Source organism: Panthera uncia, chromosome E1 (assembly GCF_023721935.1).
Source record: "Panthera uncia isolate 11264 chromosome E1, Puncia_PCG_1.0, whole genome shotgun sequence".
Taxonomy (NCBI): Eukaryota; Metazoa; Chordata; class Mammalia; order Carnivora; family Felidae; genus Panthera; species Panthera uncia.
Genome location: NC_064814.1, coordinates 57,637,386 through 57,665,166, shown reverse-complemented (window position 1 = coordinate 57,665,166; position 27,781 = coordinate 57,637,386). Strand labels below are relative to the sequence as shown.

The 27,781-nt window shown below is 62.2% G+C and overlaps 1 long non-coding RNA gene across 1 annotated transcript in view; it reads left to right on the top strand.

The window, feature by feature from the left end:
• LOC125927131 (uncharacterized) overlaps positions 1-25,267 on the top strand; it is a 43,133-nt gene extending 17,866 nt beyond the window's left edge. The window contains exons 2-3 of the long non-coding RNA XR_007459245.1: positions 22,168-22,336; positions 24,290-25,267. This is a non-coding gene — a long non-coding RNA (uncharacterized LOC125927131). The remainder of the gene's footprint in view (positions 1-22,167; positions 22,337-24,289) is intronic.
• The last annotated feature ends 2,514 nt before the right edge of the window (positions 25,268-27,781 follow it).

Below are 27,781 nucleotides of genomic sequence, written 5' to 3'. Positions count from 1 at the left end.
GATGGCGGTGGCTTCTCTGCGTCCCGTGCCCCCGAGGGCATGCCCCCTTGAAATGTCACCGGTAAGTTGTAGCCACTCGGGACAGCTTTGCCGTGGGTGTGCTTTACAGTCTTTCCCTGGGGTGGTTCGTGACCCATTTGCAGTGAGTGTCACTGTCTCCACAGCGGGGGCCACAGGGCCCCTAGCATCCCGCGTGGCTGCTGCGGTGGACGCTGTGGGGCACGGAGGGCTCGTCCCCGGCTGCTGGGCGGCCTGCAGACAGAGCGCTCCTGGCCCTGCCCTTCTAGGGCCGGCCCACCAAAGAGGGCCTCACCCAGGAGCCCACCGCCTTTCTGGGGCTGTCAGGAGCCCTGCAGCCGTGGGCGGGCAGGGCCAGCCCGGGGTTGGGGTGTGGCTAGGGGGCGGGAGCGGGTGCAGCCACCTCCCTCTGCAGGCTTCCTGTCCTAACGGCAGCTTCAGCGTGCCGGGACCCAGGCTGCGCTGGTGCAGATGTCAGCGTGCCCCTGTCCCGTCGCCCCGGACGCGTGGAAGTCCTTCCAGCTGAGGGCATCGCGGAGGGTGGCCCTGTCTGCGGGGGCCGCACAGAGCAGGCGTGACCCCCAACAACCTTGGGCGGTGCCCCACGTGTAGAAACCCCTCAACGCTTTGTCCTCTTTGACCCTGACCATAACCTCCAGGGTGAGATCGTGACCCTTGTCTTATCTCTAAGATGCCCACAGAGCAGAAAGTTCCAGGACTTACCCAAGTTTCCCTGGAAAAGGGCTTGGTCAGGGTTTGAACTTGGATCAGCCCAGTTCGGAAACCCACACTGATGCCGCCGCCCAGACGGGTGGTTCTCGAACAGGGTCCCACGCCCAGAGTGAGCTGGATGGGGTGGCTGGGGTGGCTGTAGGCAGACGGTGGCATGACATCCAGCTCTGCCGGCTGGTTCACGCTCCTGGAAGATTCTCTCGTTCCAGGATGAGGTCTCCGGCAGGCCCTCAGCTTCTGGGTGCACTCTTAGGGATTAGTAGGTGTCCTGCCCGCCCCGTTAATAAAAAGTCTCTTCTCTGTATTGTCGGTTTTCATCTCCTGCTCAGTTCCAAACAACTTCATCTTTCCCGTCACCTTCTAGCTGGGATGTCCCTTGGGCTGGGATAGCTGGCACAGGGACCAGAGGTCAGGGCCACCTCCTGTCCACTGCTGGGGGTGGGGGGGAGTCGCTGCCTGGGGCTGGCGCCTTGACGGGGGCTACGTCCAGGCTGGTCCTTTCTCTCCTGGGCCCCCGATGGCAGTTCCCTGCTTCCCCGGTCCCCTGAGCCCTGGCTTCCCACCGTCCACCCCGCAGACTCTGACGGAATCCTGTCACCCCCCGTGCCCCGTTGTTCTGGGGTGAGTGCCCGCATCACCCAGAGGGCACCCAGCTTTCCAGCCCCACACCGGATGGTCATAACCGAGGCCTCCAGGCGCGGAAGGGACAGGCGTGCCACCCTGGGAGTATCGTAAGCGGGGTGGGACTTGGCTGGACCAGGGTGGGTGCCGTGGATGCCGCCGACCCCTCCCCCTGGTCTGGGGCCTGCAGCTCTGCCTCTGCTTGTTCAGGAAGCGGCTCAGGGGCCGGATGAGTTGTCTCCCTGGGTCCTTGGGTAGATTCAGGGGACACCATCCAGCACTTTGCGGAAGCAGCTGCGGGGGCCCCGGGAATAGGGCCAGGCACGGAGGGGCGGACGGGGCCGAGGATCCCTGCCTGAGGGTCTGAAGACCTTGGCTTGAGCCCCAGCTCCGTCTCTGACTTCCTGCATGACCTTGGAGAGTCCCTTCTCTTCGCGGAGCCTCGGTTTCCTCATCCGCAGATTGGGGGTGAACATCCCTGCTCGGGTGGTCCAGCAGGGCTCTCGTGAGGACCGGGGGGGATACTGGCACAGGCGAGGCGTTAGAGTTCTCCTTACTGAGTAGCCGCGGACTTGGACAGGTCGGTTCTCCCCTCCGCTCCTTGGCTTCTGTGTCTGTGAAATGGGCGTAATAAAACCTTTCTCGTGGGTTTGTCGTGCGGCCCAAAGGACCCCATAGCTGCAGCTGACCAAAACTGTCTCCGACGAGCGTGGCAGCACGGCAACTTGGTCGAATCAGCGGGAGCGTGTGGAACCTCCAGAGCGCCCGACCTTTGATCCGACTTGGTTCCAAAATGCTGAGTCTCCGTGTCTGTTCAACGTAGAGGCGCACCTTGGGTCAGGTGTTCATGTCAGGACCACACAGCTCTGGCCAGGCGGCAGAGACTTGCAGAGACACGGCCGCTGAGAGCCCACCCCTGTGGGCGGGTAGGCAGGCCATGTGCCACTCAAAACGTGGAGCTCTGTGTGTGCCGGTGTCCCGTGGCCCTCGAGGGTCCGTGACTGCTGCCCTGGAGAGAGGAAGGGCCCCGTTATTCCTCTCCAGGGGTTACCTGATGGCAGAGTTCTGGGGGGGCCTTAGCTGTCAGGACCTTAGGTGGCCTTTCACTTACCCACCCACCCGTCCATCCACCCGGCCATATATCCCATATATCCATCCATCTATATATCCATTCAACCACCCACCCACCCATCATCCCCCCGTATATCCACCGCCCGTGACCTATCCGTCTGTATATCCATCCGCCCATCCACGCAACCACATATCCATCCGGCGGTATACCTGTCCACCCATCCATCCAGCCGAATTACTCCAGAAGTTAGCGGCCTGAACAATAAACGGGTGTCTTCCCACGCGGTTTCCGCGGGAGGGGGCCTGGGGGCCGCTCTCCCGCCTGGCTTGGCTCAGTCTCCCTTGAAGTTCTGGTCAGGGTGTGCAGGACCGCAGTCACCTGTCCGTCCACAGCGCGGAGGCTTCTCGGCGGAGATGCTGAGTGTCCTCTGGAGGCGGCCGCGGGCTCCCCCGAGAGGGCAGAGCCGCCCTGGAGGGCGCGCGTGCCGTGGCCACGTTCTGTTGGTTGCAGCCGGCCACCAAGTGCAGCCACACTCAGCAGGGGCGGTGAGCCCCGCCTCTCAGAGGCAGGGGCGTCACAACTTTTGTGGGTGGATTTTGCACCCATCACCGAGGCACTGGGAGTTTCTGCCACTCTCTCAGCTTCTCCTTCTGCTGGGAAAACTCTGTGTCTCAGGACTGATCCCCTCCCTGGACGCCAGACCCTTTGGTGGTGGGGGGTGGGGGGGTGGGTGGCGGTGTGTGCTGTGGTTGTCAAGGGCAACCGTGACAGGCACTGTCCGATTCTGAAATCGGCCTGCTGGTTCCTGCAGCATAGGTGGTGGGAACTGCCTGCCGCACGGGGGCAGGTCTGGAGGCGGGGCCGGCTGAGGTGGGGGCGGGATTTGGTCTAAGGGGGCCGGTCTGGAGGCGGGGCCGGCTGAGGGTGAGGCGGGGTTTGGTCTAAGGGGGCAGGGCTGGGGTGGGGTGGGGCGGGGTCTGGTCTAAGGGGGCAGGGCTGGAGGCGGGGCCGGCTGAGGTGGGGGGGCGGGGTTTGGTCTAAGGGTTAGGGTCTGGAGGCAGGGCCGGCTGGGGTGGGGGCAGGTCTGGAGTCAGGGCGGGCTGAGGCGCAGGGGGAGGGGTTTGGTGTAAGGCCCCAGAAGGGCGCAGGAAGGTGGAATGCAGAGTGCTCGGTGGCTGATGGGGGCCGTGGGCCGAGAGGGAGCCGTCCAGAGAGCCCCAGCAGCAGTCACCTGGTGGTGTGGCTCTCACCCCCAGGGCGGCTTGCCATCAGAACAGCGGGGAGTAAAGCGTGCCCAGACCGACCAGAAGAGTCCGCACGCGAAGGCGTCGGGCTGGGGCTGCTGGAGGAGGGCTGGGTTGTGGGATCTCCTGCTGAGAGCCTGTTGAGAGCCCCGATGGCGTGCTCCGGAATTGATCCATTCCTTGCTTCCTTCAACCAGCTGGTGCGTGTTGAGGACCTGCTGTGTGCTGGGCACTTTGCTACGCCTTGGGTATACGGGGATGAACGAGACGGAACCCAGCTAGCCTTCGGGGGTTGAGAGCCCGGGACCTGGGGAGAGGCAAAAAACGGGACACGGGGCTCAACTGCCCTGTCTGCGCCCCAGGGGTGGCGGTTTCTCCAAACTCCTCCTCCGGGAAGTCTGCCGGGACCTGCCTGGCGCCACGTGCAGGCTCAACTGCGTCCTCCCCACTCCCACTCGCCCCCTGTGTGCGTCAGCCTTGTCCCCGTCCATCCCTGTGACACTGACCCTTCACTTGAGGACACAGGTGTTTGCAGGTAAAAGCCGCCTAGAGAGGAACCCGGGACGACCGGGCCCTCAGAAGTGGCCTTTTCCAGCATCAGGGCCAAGGGTGACCTCGGTGCCTGCAGGTGCGACCTTCACACTCCCAGCAGTGACCGCCCTGGCTTCTGTAGCAAAATCCAGTTTCCCATCAGAACGTTTGACTGTCACGGTCTCCATCTCGAATTTCTGTCCCTGTGGGTCTTCACGCTGGTCGACAGCACCCCCGGTCCCCGGGATGGCCGGTCCGTCAGCTCTCCTTCCCGGGGCTGAGTGCGGCAGAGATCCTTGTAGAAAAGAAAACTTGTTCTCAGCTTTATGGGTGGAACGCGCACACAAATCCCCCCGGTAGAGACTCCTGTCGTCGGCCAGCAACTTTTACTGTGAGGGGTTGCCCTTTACTCTAGCAACGTACGAGCCAGTAGGAGTGTGTTCTGAGGTTTGGTGAAGACTGGTCAGACCGGGTCGAGAGGTCAGGGGAGACGTCACCCCAGGTCGTCCCTGGCTGAGCGAAGCGAGGGCTGTTCTGCCACCACGGTCTCGGAGCCAGGACGCCTGAGGCTCAGGAGGGTCAGGACCCGCCCGCTGCCCGTGGCTGGACGGCCTGCCAACCTCCGGATCGGTCACCGTCCCCGCAGCCCCGGCCGACCACCGCCCCTTTCCTTCCTCTGCCTCTGTGTCACCCCGCAGGTGACCTGTCACAGAGCCCAGGCACCCCTCTGGCCCCGCCCGGTCTCCGCGAGGAGCTTGCCGGTCGTGGCGGGAGCAGGCCTTTCCTTGGCCCCCAAGGGTGGCTCTCCTCAGGAGGCTCCGTGGAGCAGGGCTTGCGCCCACGTTGGGTGCGTGCTGATTCAGCTGGGGTTTGTAAGCCGGGGACTTGTACGCCGTTACCAGTTCGGGGTCCTGGGCAAACGGCCTCTCTCTGGAAACGGCTGTCTGCTCGCCATCTGCCAACCACTGCCAGGCTGGGCCCTCCCTGGTCAGCCTGTAGACTGGGTGGCCTTGGGGCGGGAAGCATCCTGAAACCCGTCGGAGCCCACAGCCTTCCTGGCATAAGAGGGAGACTGAGGGCCAGGGAGGGGCGGCCCCCGGTGCAGGGCCGTCTGGATGGGGCATCTGTCCAGTGGGGGGGTGTGCTCTGGAGAGTAAATGTCTGCAGGGCACCGCGAGGCCCGGGGGCTGGACTGGGGCCGGTGTCGGATGGGATCCCGGCCTCCCAGACGCCGCGTCCTGATGCCCTAAACCTGTGAATCTGTGACCTCAGCTGCGGTTGAATTGAGGTTCTTGATGCGGGGAGATTATCCGGAATTGTTTGGACGGGCCCCAGGTTATCCCAAGGATCTTCCCGACTGGGGGCCTGAGGGTGTGTGTCAGAGAAGGTGTGATAAGGGAAGCAGAGGTGTGTGTGTGTGTGCACGCCCATGTGCATGTGTGTGTACGTGTGCACCTGTGTGTGTGCGCAGACACATGAGTAAGACTGAGACCAGCAGAGAGGGAATGAGACGTGGAGATTCTCCGCGGCCGCCGCGATGGCAGAGGCGGCCTGGGGGCCAAGGGCGCCGGTGCGTCTGGGCCCCGGGAAGGAGCACAGCAGCTGACGGCCTGATCTCAGACCCTGTGGCTCCAAACCGGGTGAGAAGTTGCTGTTGCTTCTGGTCACCGGGCGGGTGACGTGTTGTGGCAGCCGCAGGAGACAGCACGAGGTACAAACCCCAGCTCTGAGCGTGAGGGGGACCGGGGGCCTTATGCGGTGGGTCCCGGTGGTGATGGTGACGGTGACCTGGGCTCTTCAGGCTGCAGGTGCACATAGCAGTTTTCTCGGTGCCCAAAAGATGGGCTCCTATACTTTTTGGGTAACCAAATCAATCAATAAGTTAAAGAATAAAAACAGCTAAAAAAAAAAAAATTAAGTGTCTCTTTTGGCACATAAGGGAACTTGAAAAATCTCCAAGCAAAAGTTTTCATTCGAATGCCACCGTTCAGTCTATTTAAAAATATCTTCCCACTGTGCGTATCCAGATTCGGTCTCTTGGAATGAGAAGCAGATAAGAAAATTAAACAAACAACCGCGTCCCTCGGCGCCTGACAACTCTCATTGGCCTGTCGTCCAGACGGGTCTGATGCGGCCCTTTCCCTCTTGGACAGAATTTCCGTGATCACCGGGGGAAATGCTCTCGGGGTCTGCCCCGGCCTGGACCCGAGGGCGGCCCTTCTGCGTTAACCGCCCGCGTGCCCCCCGCGCCGGAGTCCCGGCTCCCAGAGGCCCGCTCTGGCTCTTGGGCCTCCCGCCTGCTGCGGTCACCCGCGCTCAGTGTGCGCTCCGGGGAAAGCACGTCCGGTAGGCGGCTGTGGCGGCGAGGACCTGCCGGTGACGTTCTTGGGACTGTGGTCCTCTGGCTCGTCCAGGCGGCGTCTCCGGAATCGGAGCAGAAGGTGATCTTGGGCATAAGGTGAGCCAAGGGGGAAGGGCTGGGGCACTGCCGCGTGAGCTCCCACGTGGGCCTGATCGCACACGGTTCCACGGCTCGGTGCTCAGTATTGAGCGCTTCCTGTATGCCAGGCCTGGGGCTTGGCACCGGCACGGCCTTCAAGGAGGCCGTCGCGTGGAGAAAGAAGGCGGGCCGCAAGAGCCACGCAGACAGGTGTGTCACAGAGGGGGACGCCGGCTCTGGTTCCTGGGCAGGACCCGGGCTTTCCCACTCGGCACAGGAGGGCGGGGGGGACACTGTTGTCCGGTGGCTTCAGTGCCACGGGCTGGGCTGCTCCCGTAGCACGTCTGCCTTTCTGTTTTCTCGCTGCGGAGACCCTGCGTCCCCGGGGACGAGGACGCTGTCTTCGGCCCCTTCTCTCCTCTGGCAGGCCGACAGGACCCGGACGGAGAGCCTGGTCTTCCCCCTCTGTCCCTGGTTCCCCAGGGCCGGGCCCTGACATCCCGGGAGGAGCTTCCCTTTGCGTGGGGCTGACGGTTCATGCTCCGGGGCGCTCCCGGGTGCTGGGGTGGAGGCCTTCTTCCCCTCTCCTCCCTCCCTGCTTTGAGGCCAGCATCCTCGCACACCGGGCACCCGGGGCGCCTTTTGGATCATTTCAGTGGGGGCCGTGGCTTCCCTGAAGTGGCCGAGGGGCAGCGCCCTGGAGCCAGCGAGGCCGTGTTCCCTCGGACGTCTATGCTGCGCCCCCCAGATCGCGCGCACCGCCGTGGCCCGGGAGGCGTACGTGGCCTCTCTGTGCTTCCGTGAGACCCCGTGTCACGGCTGCAGAAGGATGAGTCATCCCGCAGCCAAGGGGGACCTGGGAGAACGTCGCGGTCCCCGGGACGGCTGCCCATGGCCTCCAGCCTCCCGCGACCCCCCTGCTTTCCTCTCCCTGGTGTGGCAGGAGGAGCCCAGACACGCAGGGACATTGCCGGGGCTCCGGGTCAGGGCCCGAGAAGGCAGCGTCCTCCTAAGTCACAGAGCCGTCCTGGTCCCCGCCACATGCAGGGCAAGCTCTGGGTCCCCAGTCCCGGCAACAGAGATGCCTTTGTTCTGGGACCAACCTCTCGCTGCCGCCCGCCGCTGACCTCTGCCCCGTCCCTGCGTCCCAGGTGCTGCGCGTGCCGCCCCACGTCTGCACCGCTGTCGGCAGCCTTAAGTCTCGTGCGCACGGGAGACCCCTGATTGTCCCCCAGGATCCTCCTCCAGGCGGGGCTGCGTCCGCCGCCTGGGCTTGTCCTGAGTGAGGACGCGCTGCTTCATGTCCCTGCTGCTCTGCTCCGTCCTGGAGGATGGGGACCCGTCACGTCCTATTCTCGAGTTCTCGGTCCTGGCACCGGGACGCTCGCCAGAAATCCCTGGGACACGGGGCTGAGCTGGGGTTTCTGAGACCATGTCTGGTACGTGGCTCCTCTGTCCCTCAGCCGAGCTCAGGCCCGGAAGGGAGGGGACAGGGTGGGGCAGGACCGTCGGACGAGGCTGACAGAGGCCAGCGGAGGGGCTCCTGGCTTAGCTGCGTCTCGAGAAAGCTTGTGAGGCCCCAGCCCCAGGCCAGACCTTGGGGCCACTCGCCCGAGAGGAGAGCTTTTGTCCGGTGGCCAAGTCTTTGCTGGCAGGGTCCATGACTTGGAGAGAGCCAGAGGCCAGTGGAGAAGGCTGACGGGGGAAAACAAAAGGACCTCTAACCCTGACTCTCTGTCACACGACAGTTTCCAGGGAGGTGGGTGCCTGGTCCGGTCTCAGTGCTGACCCGAGACCGGCTCCCCCACACCAGCCCCTGCCCGGCCCCGGGGCACTCGGGGTGGGGTTCCCCGGCTTGGGCAGAAGCCTCTGAGGGGACCCGGGAGACATAAGGTGGGGTCTGCTGGGCTGCGCTTCTCTGGGCTGATAAATAGTTGTCCCGGCCAGCGTGGCTAAAGAGTCGTCAAACCACATAATTCAGAGATCACGCTCCTTAAAGACTCTCCATTTAACGTGCGGTAGAAAACGCTAATCCAGCACACAAGGTGGTGTTTTATTTTTCTAGACGGGGAACATTTTCTCCGGTCACATAACGACTGTCCTTGACATAATGGTGAAGGGCTGTGAATTTAAAGCAGCCTGGGACTCAAGGAGCGTTCTCTGTTATGTGGGGGCGCTGGCCGCGAGGGGATGGCGGGGCGGCTGCTTCCTGGCCGGGCCTTGTCTTCATCGAATTAACTGCTTGCAAAGACCGGAATTTACCAAATGACACTTTAGTGAGTAATTTCTGTTCACACAAATGGCCGAAATTAAACCTCTGTGCCCGTGCTGGGCGGGCTGTCACCCGGGCTGATGACGCGTCAGGGCCGCGCCACGGAGTCAGGCGGAGCCAGGGTGCCGCGCGTGGGGGGCGGGGGGCCCCCGCTCTGGAATCAGGAAGGTCACCGCTCAATCTCCAGCTTTCCCGCTCCCTGTCAGGGAGGCCCGGGGCGTGTCACCTGTGCCCCCCAGCCTCAGTCTCCCCATGTGTGAAACGGGCCCGTGGGTGGTGTCCATGGAAGCGTTTGGTTCCCTGCGAAGGTGCAGGTGGGTGTTGGCCAGCCCCCGCCTGAGGGGGCTGGGCCGGACCAGCCCGGGAAGAAGAATTATGGTGACTCGGGAATGAGAAAAGAAGCCGTCCCCCGGCACCTGCCTTTCGCAAAGGCACCTCTGGGCACCCAGGGCCCCTCTGAAGATCGGCTCCACTGGACGCGGCCACACAGCCACTTAATCCACGGGGTCCACGGTCGGTCGGGCTGGTTGCTGGGATGCCGAAGCCGTAGGTGAAACACACAAGCTTTGGCGGCCCTGCCCTTGTGAGGCCGAGGAAACGGCGATAAGAAACGGGGTTTCTGACCCCTGGGCGGCCCCGTGTGGCAGGTGAGACAAGTGGTGAAGACACTCCCCTCCCACCTCCCCTCAGCTCTGGGCTGGCCACATGCCTTCCTGGGGTGTTGACAGACTGCGCACGAGCAGGGACTCTGGAAACACGTTCGGTCTGCTCTCTCGCCACGAGACGCTTCCCCTGCACCCCGGGCTCGGAAATAAACACAGAAGGAATGGACCAGAGCCCAGCTCGGTGGCGAGGACCCAGTTCTGGGCAGAGCGGCCCGGCCCGGCCCGGGCAGCCCCAGCTGACCTGCAGATATGCGGACAGGACCCCCGAGAGGTTTCTGGCAGGTTGTTACGCAGTGGGGCCCGACTGATGCAAGGTGCTTCCGTGGGCGTTGGCTCACCCAGTCTGGGCATAACTTCAGTAATTCTAATTCTCTTTTCCACACGAGGAAACGGGGCCTCAGGGAGAAGAAGTGGCTTCTCGAGGTCACAGCTGGTCAGAGAACTCGGCGTGCGGCTGGGTGTCCCTTCCCTCGTCTGTCAGTGGCTTCTGCACGGGGCACCGGGGGCGGGGGCCCTGGGACCCAAGGCCAGGGGATGTATGTCCGCGGGGCTGGCTGGGCTCCACCACCTCCCGGGCACAGCCAGCGACCGGCCCGTGGCCAGCAGCGCGGCGTTTCCTGTGATCCGGGTTGGTGCCAGGCTGGCCCTGGGCGGAGGCGGGGGGCCATCTGTCACGCACGCGTTCAGCGGGCGGCCGCACCAGCGAGTAAGCGGTACGGCGCTCGTAACGGTGTCGTCCCACAGCGGTGTCACTCGTGTTGTCAGAATGGTGTGATGTCCCACGTGGCGTGGGCCTTCAGAAATGCACGTCCGGCACCGTGTGAGGCCAGAGCGGGCGTGCCCAGGTCCCGGCTCTAGAAACACGTGGGATTGTTGGTTCCCACTTGAGAAGATGGGAGGGAGTGCGCCGTGGGGCCGACGCACGGGTGCGCGCCGGGCCGCCTGCGATGGCTCGTTCGCCGAGCCGGCTGGCGTCAGGCGTCCTGGCCCTGCAGCGGCAGGGCAGGGGGGGGGCCACCGCAGAAGTGCCCTCGCCGGGCTCCCCGCTCCCTGTAGGAACAGCCCTGTGGGCTTGGCAGAGGCGCCCCCTCCCTGCGGCTCAGGCCGCCAGCGGTCAGCGCCCTGACGCGGCACACGTTTCCAGCTCTGCCTCCTCCAAGTCGACCTCCGCACGGTGGCCACTTGGGGGTCTCAGGCCAGACCCTACACTGACCCTCCCCTGTGTTCTGCTCTGGGCGCTGAGACGGAGGCCCGAGCCCCTGCCCCGGCCTGCGGTGTGATCACGGCTCAGCCGGGAACACAGAACCTGTGCCGGAGGGATGTTCCCTGGGGCCTCACCGCACGGAAGGAGCCCGAGTCCCTGAGACGGCAGCGGGAAGGTGAGGTGACCCAGGGCAGTGGCTGCAGGGACCCGGGAGGCAGGGCCGCCTGCAGGCCGGAGCCCGAGGGGAAGCACATGCTTGGCCTCCCTCTCCCCTTCCGACTCCTCCAGCCGGAAGTGAGCTGGGGCGTGCGTCCGAGGAGGGACGCGTACGTGGGGGTCGTGCAGGCGCGAGCTGTCGCCGTGGGGCTGGAAGCCGGTCTGCGTGTCCATCACCAGGAAGGCGGTACACCACTTATACGTTCACCCGCTAGACGGGTGCTCAGCAGCTCGACTGTGTGCGGACCCTAAGCGCCGGTGGGGACGACGGGCTCGTCGCTGGCCGTGCGCCGTGGCACCTGTGCCCAAGCTTGCCCTGCTGTGTGTGGCGGGGCCGACCCCGGCTTCCCCGCGCCCGGCGTCCGGCTGCGGGGGCCACTGGAGGGACACCTGCGGTCTCGTTGAGCATCGGGGCTGCCCCCCGGGGGGCCCGCGCCGTGGAGAGGCCGCCACGGGTTCAGGGAGCCGTGCCCTGAGCCCACACCTGCCGGCCGGCCCTCCGTGCGCGTCTGGCCTGACCACGGAAAGCCACGGAGCCCTGGACGCTCGCGAGCGATTCTTTGTCCCGTGTGAGCGCTGGGTTTGTCGTCACCGTGTCTTCCCTTTTCCTCTTCGTTCTTCCCTCATTTTGCCCAAGTGCCTCCTCAGGAAGCTTTCTCAGAGGAGACGCGGGGCGGTGGAGGTGTGCGGGGCCCGTGTGGGAGCGGCTCCGCGCTCCGTGCCATGGTGAGCTCTGGTCTCGTGTCTGCCTCCCGCGGGTGGCGGCGCTTGGCCCCGCTGTCCTGTGAATCTCCGGGCTCGGGGCACACGGGGAGCGGAACACTGGCACGTGGCTCCAGACCCCGCGGTGGCCCTCTGTTTCTGAGCGCAGGGACGGCGGCCTGTCCACGGGGCGTCCCCGGGCTCTGCGGCGTGAGCACTGCCTGCTCTGTGCGCCGTGTCCCCAGCCCGCGGCTGTCCTGTGACCCTCCTCTGCCTCCGCCTCCCCGTCTGGGCCGCGTGGAGGGGGCACACCGAGGCGGGGGCCGCAGCTGGCAGGGAGGGGGTCACGTCTCACGGGGATCTCGTGTCTTTGCACCACGTCGTAACGCCCGAGTGTCCGTCACCTGAGCGTCTGGGGGTGACTCCGCAGGAACACCGTCCTGTGAGCCCCTCCCCCACTGCCCCCAGAGGGCAGCCCTCGGGGTGGAGGGTGGAGCTTGGGGGGGGTCACAGGGCCTGGAAGATAGAGACGAGATTAGGGTGCCGGGCTCTAGGGGGCTGGCGGGCCGAGGGGACCCTCCCCACGGAGGACCGGGGAGACTCTGCGTGGGCTCCGTGAGCACTGCTGTGTCCCGTCGCTGAGGAGGGCGGGACAGGCACGCAGAACCAGCAGCTGAAGGGCCGCAAGCTGTGGGGGCTGAGCTCTGGGTTGGGGTCCCAGCGGGGTCCCCCAGCATCCGTGTGTCCCTGGGTGGGTCACCGTGGGCTCTCGCTCTGTCCACCGAGTCGCTCTTGTGAAAACCGTGCACACGCTGAGTCTCTGGGGAGGGTCCGGGCGAGCTGGTGGTGATACTCCCGAGAGTTTTCTGTGCTGTGCACGTGCACGCGGTCCTACCTGTCTCGTTGCCCCTCGTGGAGTCCTGCCGGTGATCCCGGGGCAGGACAGAAGGTCCCCCCCGAGTCGAGAAAACCGAGACCCGGAGAGGTTAAGGCGCGACCAAGCCCCCGACGGAGCCGCCGAGCCGGGTCTCCGGGGTCACCGCCTGCCCTCCCTGCCCCGCGAGCCTCTCTCCTGAACTGGCGATAGCGCCCGCTTGTTTGGAAACCCCTGGGCGTTAGGCACCTGCTGGCTTTTCACGTTTCCCGCAGATGCTTTGCTGCTGGCTCCACGCGGCTTCATTTCTGGAGCTAAATTCCACACCCAAGGGCACCATCTTCCGGACGTAATTCAGCGTGCCCGGGGCCTCGGGTGCCCTAATAATTCTCACGAGTAATTACAGGGCGTCCCTGCGACCGCAGAGCTCACCCGAGGGGCCACGGGGCCGCCAACGGGTTGAAGCGCTGCTTGAACTCAAACACGGCGGCTCGGACCTGGTGAGCAGCGTGGGGTCGCCTGGCCCACTCCTTTCCCTTCCCACGTGGGGAAGGCTCAGGGCAGGGAGCGGCTTGAGAAAAGTCAGCGGCGGCAGGGGCGGCAGGGGTCAGACCGGCACTCGCCCGGGACGCACCGCCCAACTCGTCGCTAGTAGGCTGTCGTGTACCACCCCTGGGGTGACTTCCGCTTTGCAGTCCTCACGGGTGAAGGCAGGGCGGGCGCGGGTTTTCTGTAAGGGGTGGAGTGAGTACCCCAGGCTCTTCAGGCCGTGAGATCCGGGTCGCAGCCGCTCACCTCCGCCCTTGCGGTCCGCAGACAAAACGTAGGTAGATGGGCGTGGCTGTTCCAACAAAGCTTTACTTCTGGAGGCCGGGGCGGAGGGGGGGGGGGCGGATTGGGTCTGCAGGCCACGGTTTGCCTGCCCCTTGTGTAAAGGTGACGTTTTTTCCAGGATCTCATCTGTCCGTGGAGCATCTGAAAATCCCTCCTTTTGCCAAAAAGCCCCCAACAGGACGGTGACTGGCCAGTCAGGGGTGAGGGGGCTCTGCCACAAGGTCCAGAGTCGATCTGTAAAGTGCCGGGCCGTGCCCCTCGACGGTTCCTTTATTCCGTGGCATGCTTTCCGTGTGTGTGTGCCTGGCCGGCGACAAGGAGGTTGGTGCGGGCAACAGGATGGGGCTCCTGTGTCTGCAGCCCACTGGCCCCTGTGCCTCCCCTCTTAGACCTTGTCCCCCTGGCTGGGAGCCTCCCATTTCCCGTTTGTCCCCAGTGCCGGGCTGGGGCCCCTGGAAGGCAGCCCTCGCCTGTTGCTGCTGTGACCCTGGGCCCCAGGTGGGGCCTCGTGCCACAAATGTGCTCAGTAAGGGGCTGTTGAGGGAACGGCCAGATGTGTGAGTCCTGGCTGGGGCGTCAGGAGCCTGGAGCCAGGGGCCAACCTTCTGGATGGAAGAGGGGGGGCCGTGCAGAGGTGACACCTGGGGACGGAAAATCATCAGGTCTGCTGCTGAAAACGCCTTTGCCCAAAGCACCTGTTCCCCGGGTTGTGGAGGGACGAGGAGGCCCCTGTGCCATATGGACACATCGGCCAGGGACCGGGAGAGGGACCCTGGCCTGACACACCCGCCCCTCCTATCCCAGCGCTCCAGAAGGAGCCGGACAGGCAGGCACACAAGTAGAAGGGGAATCTTAGCCTGTGTGGGTCCAGTCATGTCCCTGCTCCCAATAACCTACGTGCTGGGGTCCTGACCTCAGTCTCTCAGCCCGTGACCCGATTTGGAAAGAGGTCTTGACAGATAATAGCATTAAAATGAGGCTTTCAGGCTGGAGCCTGATCCAATATGACCGGCCTCCTTTAAAAAAAAAAAAAAAAAAGTAATAATAATAAAGAGGAAACTGGGACAGAAGGTGCAGAGGGAAGAGGCTCCTGGGAGGGGGACGGTGCCTACAAGCTGGGGGAGGGGCCGGGGGAGGGGCCGGGGGAGGGGCCTGGAGCAGACCCGCCCCCTCCAGCCTCCGGAACCCGAGACAGGGAGATGCCACCGCTCTGCAGCCGTGCAGTCCGCGGAGCTGTTCCGACAGCCCTGGGGTCCTGCACCCCGACACGGAGCCCAGACGGGGCTCCCCTTCCTCCCGCGCCCTGTTTCCGGTGTCCCCGGCTGTGTGGCGTGGTCCGTGGCTGCTCACGCGCACGTGTTACAGCTTCGGAAAAGGGAAAACCTGGCGCCCGTCCCCGGCTCCCGGCCAGGAGGAAACGGCAGGTAGACCGGCCCGTCCGGAGCCAGTCACAGGAGGACGGAGTGTGTGGAGAGGTGCCCTCCGGGTTCTGGGCACCACGCGATTGAGGACCGGCAGGGGGCCTTGGCTGCGTGTCCAGCACGGAGCACAGGTTCCCGCCGCGTTCATCCTGACGCACACGCACGGCAGGCTCCGGGTAACGAGGCCACCGGCACCGTGATCACGGAACAGGGCTGTTTGTGCCTGTTGTCTGTCTGCTTTTCTCAGTCCACAGGGCACATCCCACCGGACTCGGCCGGTGGGCAAACCCCGCCACGGAGTCACGGGGCCGCGTTCTCTCTCGGGGCACGCGGCCGACTCGGGTTTTACCATTTTTCTCTGTGGTTATGCAAAATGCGTGCTTCCGACGGGAAAACAACAGACGGGCTGTATTCAAGGCAGCCGACTGAACTCCTTCAGTTGTCCCTCCGTTTCCACTTCATCCCAGCAAACGGCTGTGTGTTTTCACCTTCTTCCTGCTGTAAACCACTGTACTTTTCCCACCCCGTGACCGTCTTTAGCCTGACGCCTCGCGCTCTCCTTCTTGTCCTGTAGCTTTTAGCCTGGAGACCGTGCAGCAGCTGTGCAGGTGGTACCCCTCCGCTGGGACCCAGCGCAGTGCCACCTGCTTCTCCAGCCCCGGCTCTGGCAGACCCTGGGGGGAAAGGGTCTCAGCTCCTCCCGGAACAGAACGGAAGCCAGAAGCAGGGGGGGGGGGTCCCCACCCTTCAGGAGCCTCCGCTGCTCCTGGTTCTGTGCCCCAGGCCACGTGCGGGAGCTGCATGGAGGGCAGCTGGGGGTGTGGAGCCCAGGGGCTGGGACCCCAGCAGGGTGCTGCGGCCGTGGCTTCACGGGGTGACACGAACGGGACAGATGCCAGCTGTGTGGATGGACAGAGGGATGGGCTGTGGATGTGCCTTCTCCTCGCCGGCCAAAGCTTCTCTTCTCGAACCAGGGAGCCTGGAACCCCCTTCCTTCCCGATTCACTGGCGGAGGCCCCGGCTTGGCGTGTATTTCAGTCACAGGGATATTAATTTCACTGGGTTCTCAGGCCATGATGCTCCATGAATCCTGCCTTTCCCGAGCTAATGGGGCAGCATAAATAACTCCGGGCGACGCAGTCACTGGGCAGCCCCCAAGTCCGGCCGGAGTTAATCAATCCTCGGCCGACGCGTCGCTGGTCAGGGGTTGTGTCTGTTTGGGGCTAATGCCATCGGAGCAGAGGCCGCTGCAGAGAGCCTGCTGCCCTCTGGTCAGAGGGAGGCGGCCCGGGAAGTTAGGGCTCTGGCCTGATATCCCCTGTGACCCAGAGACAGACGGAAGTTCAGCCGGCTCCCCGGGTGAGCTGGGGCCGCCCTAACCCTCCCTCCAGGACCCCAGCCACCCTCCCTCAGCCTGAGAGGGGGTCCCCACCAGCAGCTTGCCCCCCGTCTCTCACCCCTGCGGCCAGTTGTTGTCCCTGTCTCTCGCCCTTGCGTCGACTCTTGCCCCCGTCTCTCACCCCTGTGTCAACTCTTGCCCCGTCTCTCACCCTTGTGTCAACTCTTAACCCCTGTCTTTCACTCCTGCATCAACTCTTGACCCCCGTCTCTCGCCCCTGTGTCAACTCTTGACCCCCGTCTCTTGCCCCTGTGTCAACTCTTGCCCCCTGTCTCTCATCCCTGCGTCAAGTCTTTACCCCTGTCTCTCACCCCTGTGGCAGCTCTTGCCCCCTGTCTCTCACCCCTGCGTCAACTCTTGACCCCTGTGTCAACTCTTGACCCCCATCTCTCACCCCTGTGTCAGCTCTTGACCCCCGTCTCTCACCCCTGCGGCAGCTCTTGACCTCTGTCTCTCACCCCTGCGTCAATTCTTGCCCCCTGTCTCTCGCCCCTGTGTCGACTCTTGTCCCCGCCTCTCGCTGGCTCTGATTCTTAGTTTCCACATCGCTGGGGGGCCTGGCCCTGCCCAGCCACGGGGCTTCTTCAAAGGGCTCCAGGCGTGAGCACGAGTGAGTCTTAGACCGGGGCCTGGCCCGTCGGAAGTGGTCCTGCCCTTGGGGACCTCATCTGTCCCCGTGCTTGGGAAGCACCCATCCATGGTGCCCTGGCCTCCCACCCAGTACCCCAGGGGCGGGACTCAGGCCCGTCAGGACTGCGGCTCCACCTGGGGTTCTCCGGGTCCTTGCAGGTGTCAGCCCTCAGCTCCTCGGATGCTCCCGGATGGTGGCCCCCCCCCCCCCGCCTTGCTGCTAGATTGGGTCACCTGTCAAGTGTCTGCTAAGCCCAGTGCTGGGGGCACCCTGACGGCCAGTGGAGAGAGGGTCCAGGCGCCCGGGGGCACAGGGCCCTCCTCGCTGGTGTCCGATTCACAGTCTACAAGCTCCCTGGCCCCTCCTTGAGACCCCGTTGAGCCTGTTTCAGGGCCCGGGGAGACCGGCGGGGGGAGCCCTCCCCACACCACCGGGGAAGCCGGTGCGGCTTGCAGGGCAGACTCGGTGTGCAGGGACGCACGCGGTTAGGGCGGCGGGACCGTCTCGCAGCTGCCAGCTTATCCGGCCTCCCCGGCCTCGAGCGCTGTGCTCCCGGCCCTGCCCCTCGGCCCACTGGCCGCTCCCTACAGAGGCTGAGCTCAGGCCGCTTGCTGGGGGCGGGGGCAGCAGGGCGCCTGGGCCACCGGTCCCTCCTCCCCCCGGGCTCTGAGTGGGAGCAGGAAGTCTGCGCCTCCAACACGTATTTATTTTAGAAGTCATTGGGACAAACCCAACTCCCAGAGATCCGGGCTCAATTTATTAAGCTTAGATGATTAATTATAGGGTAATTAAATATCTGATCAAATTAATCCTAAGGTGTTTAAACATTGTTTTGCAAAGAATGTTTGCTCATTAATTAGAATGGCTAAATGCGGAATTAAGCAAGGGGGGGGGTTTGCGGAGGGACGAGTGGGGCTTGTCCCTCGGAAGCTCTTCCCTGGAGTCCCCCCTCTCTGTGTCCCCATCTGCCAATCTGTGCAGGGAGGAGGGAGCCTTCAGGGAGCCTGGGAAGGACTGGGGTGAGGACACGGGGTCGCGTGAATGTGCGATGAGGCGCGCCTCCGTCGGAACTGAGGAGAAGGGGCGGGGCTCCGGGAGGTCAAAGGGAAGGGATGACGTTCAAAGGAAGATGAAAAAGACCAAATGTTTGGTAGCAGGTGTTTGCTGGGCTGTCCGGAAATGATGGGGCGCAGGGGACCCTGATCAGACGGGCCAGCTGGGCTCCTCCCGTCCCCCCGCCTCGTTCAGAGTATGACGTCGTCATCCACAGAGATAGCGCTCTTCCTGAATTTTTCCAAACTTTTAGGCAGTTCGGGGGAGGTCAGCGTTTCTTTCCGAGTTTTTTGGGCCTTGGTTGTTTTCAGCTCAAAATGATCTGCACGCCGCCTTGGCCCATCTTGGGCTATTTGTTCGGGGCCCCGGCAGTGGTCTGGGCAGAGCAGAGAGCAGGGGACACCGGGTCAAGGTCAAACCTGGGTCCAGGGGCGGTGGGACGGGAGCCTGGAGGTGAGGGTGTCGAGTGCAGATGGCACTCACCAGCCTTGTTGGGGGTCCTGGGGGCAGAGACGGGGTGGTAGCTGGAGGGAGGTGGATCGGGAAGCGACAGGCCGTTTTAGGACAGAAATCACGGAGCGCGTCTACGCTGCCGGCAGAGATAGTGGGGCCCTGGTGAGCAGGGGCGTGTGCGGGCTCCTTTCTACCGATTGCGACCACTTCCAGGTGTATTTCTTCTGCTCTCAGGGTCCCGGGGCCTCTCACCGCCCTGGCCGGCGGCTCTCCCCGGGGGTGAGGTCACCTGTGGAGCCCCGGACCTGCCCCACCTGCTGGGGGGGCCCCGCAGGCACAGCTGCTCCGGTGACCACAGCCCATCGGAAGAGCTGTGGTCCTCGCTGGGTTCTCCCCACTTCTGCACCGCAGGCTGTGGGACCCTGGGCCGGTCACTTCTCTAGCTCCGGGGGACACCGGCTTCCCCCCAGGGCGGAGCGTCTCTGCACCCCTTTCGTGAACTAGCCTCTCGACTCCACCCACAGCCCCGCCTTCCGGGCAGGTGTTCCCACTCTTCTCCGGCCCCCACGTCTGTCCCTCCCTCCTGGTCCCGTGTAGGTCCTGTCCCCCAGGGCCTCCCCCCATCCAGAACGGGGTCAGCTGGCCTCCTCCCCCGCTTCAGCCTCTCCTCACCTGGCAGGGCCCCTGGGCCCCCCGGGGCAGGGCTCCACCGGTCTCCACGTGCCCCACGGGGCCTGGGGCCCGCGGGCGGTCAGAGCCGCAGACGCTCCCGGGGGCAGGGCGGCCGGATCCCCCGCTAGAGTCCGGGCCGCCCCCGTTCCTCTGGCACCCGCCCACCCACCGCTCCGCTCCGCTCCGCATTTGGGTCACCGAAGGGATGAGGAGGCTCGGCTTGCTTTGTGACAGTTAGACCAAAATGGAGTGAGGGCAGCGCAGGGTTCCCTGGCCCCTACCCAGCCTGGCAGCCCCACGATCTCCATGCCCAGAAGCTTCAAGTTACTTAAAACAAATGCACACGTAACTCCCTTGGTTGTAGGTGTTTGAAATCTCTAGTTCGGGCTTGAAAGAAGAGGAGATTTCTTACAGGAAAGCAGCGTGATGTGGTGAAGAGAACTTCGGGTCTGGGATCATATCGGAGCTCATTTGGAAATTTCTACTCTGCCGTTTCTTAGCCACGAGCATGTTAGGCAATGCATCCGTCCATCCGTCTGTCAAATGGGGACATCAGCGGTAGCCCGTCCGTCTGCCCCACGGGTCGGACGTGGATTCTAGCGTGTCTGCGGGAACGTTTCGGAAATCTGTGGCCTCGGGATGGTGGGGCGAGGTGGTGACTCGGCTCGCGCCGAGCTGCCTCGGCAGCGGGAATGGCGCTTCCCAGGAGCCGTCCTGTGCTCTGCTTGGATCCCAGGGAGGAGTAACTGTTCTGGCTAATTGGAGCAGAACAAAAGTCCTCCCCCCCCCCCCGAGCGGCAGAGAGCAGCCAGGGAGCGGATGGGGGCGGGCAGGTTCCAGAGGAGGCTTGGCGGCTGTCTGCAGGGGAGCCCATGGGAGCAGAGTGTGGGGTTCTCCTTCCCCACTTGTCCTTGGGCCTCAGTGAAATCGTAGTCAAACGCATCTTGTTTTTCTTTCAAAGAGAGATCGTTGGCAATTAATTCTCTGGTCTTTGCCAGTTTCTTAAATCAAGAGCCACTCTTGCAGATGCTTGGTACTATTTCACCACCGTCATTGAGACCCGCTGAACCACCACTGCCCTGAAATGCTCAGAGGCAGAAAGCGTTCTATCCGAAAACACCTTCAACTGCCCGTGTGTGCCGGCGTCGTGGCGGAAGAATTTTCCTCTGCCCTTCAGGCTTCTTCCAGCTGGTCTGAGCATCAGAGCAACGTGAGACGGACTGACAGGAGTGAGTCGGACAAAAGTTTGATTACACGTGTGCCTCCTGCTCATACCCGAGAGACCGAGGAAAACGGTAACTCCGGGAAATGGCCAAAGCCGTCACCTTAAATACCATCTTCGGCTAAAGACAGAGGTTGGGGGTAGGGAGTCGGTTATGGCAGGTTGCCAGGGAAGCACAGTGAACAAGGGTGAGGCTGTCATGCAGATCTGAGTCCGTGCCTCCTGCCCCGATTAGAGTTTCCCGGGGTTTGGAGTCACCCCTTCTTCCCAGCACAGCCAGGGGGACACCCTTACAAACGGAGATTCCCTCATACGTGGAAATGGCTCTTACAGAAAGGAAGCTTCGTGCGGGCTCTCGGAGCTGCTCTTGTGTCTGCATTTTCTTAAAAACCGGCAGCTTAAGATAATATGCCAGACAGGCAGACCCTGGGCTGGCAGAATTTGCTCCCCTGCACTGGTCATCACACAGCTGCGGGCAGCTCTGAAGCCTTTGTGAACCAGGACGCATCTCCTCAGAGTGAAGACTCGATCAGACAACGTGGGGGCCGGGGGCCGGAGGCCTGGGGTGGGGCCCCCGCTCTGCCGCTGCGGGGAGTTCTCGTGATTCGTTCAACGGGCAGGATGAAGTAAGGGGTGTGAAAGCACGCTCACAGCTACCTGGAAAATAATGCGGTAGCATTCAACCATTTAGAACAGAGAAGAGCTTAATGGAAGGATTCTTCCACAGGGTGACACGTAAGTAAGAGACGAATCAGCACCGGTAAAGTAGCTTCAAAACGAGGAACAAAAATAAATTCCTCTTATCATCCCACTGACAATTAACGAACGGTAATTAACGAACACCCAAGCAGATTCCTAAACAGACTTAAGGTAGTTCAACTCGATCTCGTCTGGACATTCTGGTTAATTCATTCAGGCAAGATAAAATGAACTGGGGGCAGGGAGACGATGCGGGAACCTTGGTATAGATTGTGGACAAAGGAATCGGCAAAAATCCACGAACGAGGGTTTAAGAAGCATGCGGGCTGTGCGTGAGCTTCAATGGTCTTCCTGGGTTCAAACGATAGCTAGAAGATACAATGAAAACGTCCATCGATAACAGAAACGGGACGGGTATTTCTGACCTTGCCGCACACCGTTTGCGTCCGGCGTGGCGATGTTTGCTTGGCCCCCGCCAGTAACCGAGCTCACCCGTACCCCACGTCCCACACCCCAATCCCGACCTCGCCACGGCGGCTTGCTGTACGTGTGCGTCTCGGGAGGGTGCTTCCCGCCAGTTTCCCAGGTGGCGCCCGGCCCCGCGACGTCCACTGCCCTGATGACCGGCGGGGCTACGCGTTTTCCCAGCGCCGCTGACACAGCGGGGGCCCCGCGTGTGGACAGCCTGCCTGGACGCGGTGCTTACCGTCCGCGGGGTCGTCGCATCCCCCTCTTACCAACGGTAACGAGCCCTCGCTTGGCACAACCATCGACCCTCCGTCCGCCCCAGCTGGCAGCGACCCCCCACCCCCCGCGTCTCCTCCTGTCGTGCGGGAGTTTTCTCTTTGTTCTCGCTGCCACCCGCCCGTGTTTCCCTCTGCGGTTTCTTGCTTTGCTTCAAAGCTGGGAGCGGTCTTTCTTCACGAGGATGATAAATATTTCATTTTGTGCTAACTTTTCTATCTTTTGTAAAAGAGATTTAGCTCTTTGAGGCATCTGCTTTGGCGTTGGGGGGCGGGGGGACTAGATTAGAATTCTTCCGTGCTACTCAGTTTCCCAACATCATGCATTTTTAATTATTTTTTAATTATTATTTTATAAAGCGTTCTAACGTCGAACAGGTGAGGCCTTCTGTCTCGCTCTTTTTAGCCCTCAAATGTCCTCTGAAACCGTCATCTGTTTGCTTCTCCAGAATCCACCGCGTCCAGAAAAATACCGTTGGGACCGATCCGAGGGCAGCTGTGTTTGCAAGCTAAACTAAACCAGTGACCCGTTCTCCCCACGGCTTGTGTGCTCGTCTTGGGAAAGACCTCGTCTCTCACCTTGCCCTCGCCCCACAGGGTGCAGTTCTCTTCACGAAGGTCGGGCATATGCTCTGTTTATTCCTAAGTAACCGTTGTTTGCACTGGAAGCCCCGGAGGATGCCCTCCAAGACTGGTGGGCTCCACGTCGCGGCCCCTCCCCCCCACAGCCCCTCCCTGGGTCGGCCCGGGCGCCCAGTTCTCGGGTCCGGGCCCCGCTTTCCTTCTGCACGCAAGCGTGCGTCTACACCCCGGGTGTGCACAGCCGGGCCAGCGGCTTCCCGGGAGCCCCGGAGGCCTCTGCGGGCCCCCCCGCCTCTGCAGAACCTGGCCATCACCCCCCACAAAATTATTGCTGCGGTTCCCCAAGCGACCCGCTCTGTCCAGGTGACCTGGCCGGGGCAGCTCAGCCACGGGGTCAGGGCCCTCAACCCCGGGGTCGGCAAGGAGCCTCCGGGCCCCACGCAGAGCCAGACTCAGACCCTCCAAACCCCGGGCAGGGATGGGTGCACGGAGCCCCTGCAGGGAGCCAGGAGCGGGGGGCCCCGCCCTCAGAGCAGCTACCCCATGCCTGCAGGCACCGGGGGCTCCGGGCTGGGCTCTGAGACCCCCTCACTCCTGCATTCCGGGAGCTGTGTGTGTGCACGTGTGCGTGTATGTGTGTTTGCGTGTGTGTCCGTGTGTGCTCCTGTGCACGTGTGTATACACGCGTGTGCTTGTGTGCCTGTGCGTACGTGTGTGCGCTTGCGTGCTTGGGTGCCCGTGTGTACATGTGTGCAACTTGTGTGCATGTGCATACGCGTGTGTGCTTGTGTGCATGTGCGTGCGTGTGCGTGCACGCGTGTACCTGGGTTCCTCTTACCCTTCCCCCTTCGTGCCGCACGCAGTCCTGGTCGTGTCCCGTGTCCTGGCGTCTGTGGGGCCTGCCCTCGGGCCTCAACCGTTAACTGAGCTCGTTGTCCGCGTCCCTCCGTCCGCAGGACCGTTCACGGGGCCCGAGGGCCCCGGGGGAGGGGTCCTGCAGACAAAGGAACCACCGCCGGCCGGACGGCGCTTCACGGTGTGCGGCATGCCTCTGCACACACTTGTCTGTGCGCTTCCCTCCCACAGAGGGACGGTCTCCGCTCAAGCTGATCTTAACCCGGAAACACACCATCCCTGCTTCCCGTGCAAAGCCCCACCTGCCAAATGCGCCCCGATCTTTGTAGGTTCTCCCAAAGATGCGGGACGCGCGGGGAGAGACCGCGTGCGCAGGGTGTGCTTTGCCGGCAGTGCTGCGGGAGCGGGTGTCCTGGGGTGGACCTCATCCGCTCGGGCTGAGGGACAGCCTCTCCTCACCGGGGAGGGGCTCTCCGGGGGTCTCGTCCCGAGCGGAAACCCTGGCCCGCCACGTGGCGCCAAGCAGCTGTGTTTCTCCCGTGCAGGACGGGGACGGGGACGTGGGGTCCAGGCTTGGTATCCCCGCAGAGCGAGGTGCACGTTCACGGGGCTCCCGCGGGTCTGCGGTGCCTGGCGAGGGGGCAGGAGAATCTTCCAGCGGGTCAGGCTCCCTACCCCCCGCCGGCCAGGCCGCCGTCCCCTCCAGGCCAGCCCCACACCGCCTCCTGCCTGGCGGGTGCTTCTTGGTGACACGGCGCCTGTCGCCTGCATGGCTCTGCGGAAGGGCCCCTGCGTCCCGCTCACCGTGTCTGGGGTCATCGTGGGCTCTGCAGTTAGTCTGTCCCCACGGCTCCTGCCCTCACGTGTCACCCCCATTGCTTCCTGGTCAGGTACCCCGCTCCCTGTTCTTCTCTTGTTCTGGGACCGTCCTGCCTCGCGGCCCTGAGTCCTGACCCGCGACAGCGGCTGCGTCTGGACTCGGACTCGGGCCAGGAGTGGACGTGGGGGTCTGTCCTCTGTGTGGAGACTGTGCTCGCTGCTCCTTCCTTCCTCTGCTTCTTCTTGGCCTCACACCTGCCCGCCCCTCACCTGGGCGTTTAAACACATGCACCTAATCTCTTCTCTCATTCGTAGCCACTCGGTCCTTTTGTTCCCGCTCTACTGGGGCTCGATAAACGGGGCACGTTGCAGGCGTACGTTTCGGTCAGCCTGCCGCGCACTCGCCCACGAAGCCGTCAGCAGTTAGGACAGTGAACACACGCGGTCACCGGGAAGCTGCCTCCTGCCTCGTCCCCGCCTCCAGCTGACCGCCGACCTGCCTTCTTTGCGGATCGTCCGTGTTTTCTGGGGTTTTGTAAGCGGAATCCTGCCGTGCCCTCTCTTCCTTCCCTCTGGCTTGAACCCCCCTCCGTGGCCTCCGGTCTCCGTGCTCGGCCGAATCGTACTCCATCCCGTGGACACAACTGGTTCATCCACTCACCTGTTGGTGAACGCTCAGGTTGTTTCTAGTTCGGGGCGATGGCAAATAAAGCAGGTGTGAACATTCACCTGTGAGTCATTGTAAAGCCACGGTTTTGCATTTTTCTCGGGTACAGACTGAAGGGGGGTGGAGTGGCGGGATTTTATGGCAGGTGTACGTTTAACGTTCTTCGTAATTAGAGTTTTTACTGAGGTGATTATAGGTCCACACGCCGTTTTAAGAAATAACGGAGAGATCCTGTGTGTTTTTACCCACTTTCCTCCCGTGGTGACGTTCTGTAAAGCTGAACTGTGACATCACGGTCAGGACGCCGACACGGATTCGGTCCGCGTGTCGGGTCTCCCACGGCTGCCCGTACCGATCTGTGCGTGTGCGTGTCACGCGTGCAGACTCGCCCGTCCAGCACCCCGGTGGCCAGCCCGGATGTGGTGTGTCCGTCCCAGAGACGACCCCCTGCTGCTCCGGCCACACGCCCCCCCTCGTGCCCTCGCCCCCGTTCGTGACCCCGCGCCATCACCCACCGGCTCTTGATTTCTGAAGTCTTGTCACTTGCGAGTGTTGTACGAGTGGTTCCGCACAGCACGCGCCCTCGGGGCCCGGCTCCTTCCCCGGGGAGCCCTCTAGGCGCCGCGTGCCTCCCGGTTGTGGCCGAGCGGCGCCCGCGCCGGGGGTGCCCCTGACCGTGCGTCCGTCCGAGGACATCCAGCTCGATCCCAGTGTGTGGCTCCTGTGAGTCAAGCGTCCGTGAACGGGTGTGCACAGAGTTTCTGTGGACCGTTTTCATTTCTCTGGGACGAAAGTCTAAGCGTGCGCTCGCTGGGGAGCCTAACAGCAGGAGCCGCCGAGCCGCTTTGTAGGGTCACGGCCCGCTTTGCAGCCCCGCCGGCAGTCCGTGCCCGAGCCGGCGTGTCTCATGGGTGGCGTCCGCTGTGGCCGTCCCGGTGGGCGTGCGGCGCGGTCTCGCTGAGCGCTCAGTGCGTTTTCCCGACGACTCATGGCGTCCAGCTTCGTTTCACGCGCTGTTTCTCATTTATGTGTCGTCTTTAGTAAAACGTCAAATTACGTGTTTTGGCTCATTTTTTCCTTTTTTTTTTTTAAATTTTTTTTTAAACGTTTATTTATTTTTGAGACAGAGACAGAGCACGAGCGGGGGAGGGGCAGAGAGAGGGAGACACAGAATGGGAAGCAGGCTCCAGGCTCTGAGCCGTCAGCCCAGGTGGCTCATTTTCTAACTGGGTTGCTCGTTTGTTCTTTGCGGCTGAGTTCGGAAGGTTCTTTCTCTATTGTAGACACGGCTTGCAAACACCTCCTCTCAGTCCGAAGCTCGCCCTTTCTTCCGTTTTACGAGTCTCCCACATTCTGGTGTGTTCCCGCCTATCCAGCCTCCCGGTTTCCCTTCCCTGAGCCCTGCTGCTCTTTGCCTAGCTTCAGGTCTCGAAAATTTTCCCCAATTTCCGCCCCCCCCCCCAAAAAAATGTTATGGCTTTGCGTTGTAATTGAATCCCGTGGTGCATTCCGAGTTAATTTTTGGACGAGGCATGAGGTCTTAGATGCGGTACAGTTTCTGCCCGGGAATGTCCTTCTTGCACTGAACTGTGTGCCTCCATAAAATGTCAGTGATGTGCTTTTGTGGGCTGGGTTCTGGGTTCCGTCCCACTGATCTGTCTCCCCCGTGGGTGCCACAGGCATTGCCTTAATTACCGTGACAGTGCTATCGAACGGTGATCCCCCTCTCTTCCTCTCGGCCAAGATCGCTTTAATTATGCTGGGGTCTGTGACTCCCCGTATGCGTTTCAGAATAAGTTTGTCCACGTCCGTGAAAACCTTGCCGGTGTTTTGACAGAAACGTCGTTAAACCCGGAGATCGACGTGGGGCTCGTTTAGCTCCGTTAGATGAATGTGGCTCATCCGTCCGTTTCTTTGGGTCTTCGTGACGTCTTCCGTCGGCGTGTCGTAACTTTCAGCATGCCGACCCCGTGCACCTTTTGTTAAACGTGCACCTAAGGATTTCATCGCCTCCGAGGTGGTTGTCAACGGCCTTGTGCTTTTAATTTCGGTTCCGGCACATTCGTTGTTAGTGTAGGGAAATGAAATGGGTTTTGGGGAGTTGGTCTTGTAGCCTGAGAACGCGCTGAGCTCGTATATCAGAGTGTTTTGTTGATCTCTCGAGATGTTGTGCCCAGTGAATCACGTCACCTGCAAACAGAGACAGTTTACTCCTACCTGTCCGGACCGTACGTCTGTTCCCCTTGCCTGCTGCCGCAGCTGGGACTTCCAACACCGAGTCAGACAAGAACGTGGGGACATCTGTGCCTCGTTCCTCGTCCTTGGGAGAAAACACCGTTTTTAACCATTAAATATAACGTGAACAGTTGCTGCTTTGGTAGCTGCTTTTTATCGGCGAGGTAATTCCATTCTATCTCTGACTTCCTGGTTTAAAAACAAATTGTGAATGTTGGATTTCGTTGAGTGCTTTTTCTGCATTAACTGATACAGTCATAGGAATTTTCTTTAGCTTGTTGGTTCCGTGGATTACATCGATTCTTTTGAATGTTCAGCCAACCCTGGGTACCTGGAATAAATCCCACTCGATCGTGATACAGAATAGCATTCACCTCCATCATGCGTTGTTGAGAATCTTTGCCTCTTAATTCATGAGAGGTATTAGTCTGTGTCTTTCTTTCTGTGGACTCTGTCTGGCTTTGGTATCAGGGAAATAGTGACCTCATAAAACGAGCTGGCAAGGGGTGCCTTGGGGGGCTCAGTCGGTGAAGCGTCTGACTTCGGCTCAGGTCACAATCTCACGGTTCGTGGGTTCGAGCCCCGCGTCGGGCTCTGTGCTGATGGCTCGGAGCCCGGAGCCTGCTTCGGATTCTGTGTCTCCCTCTCTCTCTGCCCCTCCCCCACGCATGCTCTGTCTCTCCCTCAAAAATAAACACTTTAAAAAATTTTTTTAATGAAACGAGCTGGCAAACGCTTCCTCCTTTTGTGTTTTCCGAAAGAGATTGTGTAAAGTTGGAGTTAATTTTCCCCCAGCTCCAATGCCGTGTGATGGACAAAGAGCGTCTCTGTTTGCCGTGCGCAGCGTGATGTTTTCCCTTGTGCGCACACCGTGAACTGCTCACGTCCCCCGGCGGACGGAGTGG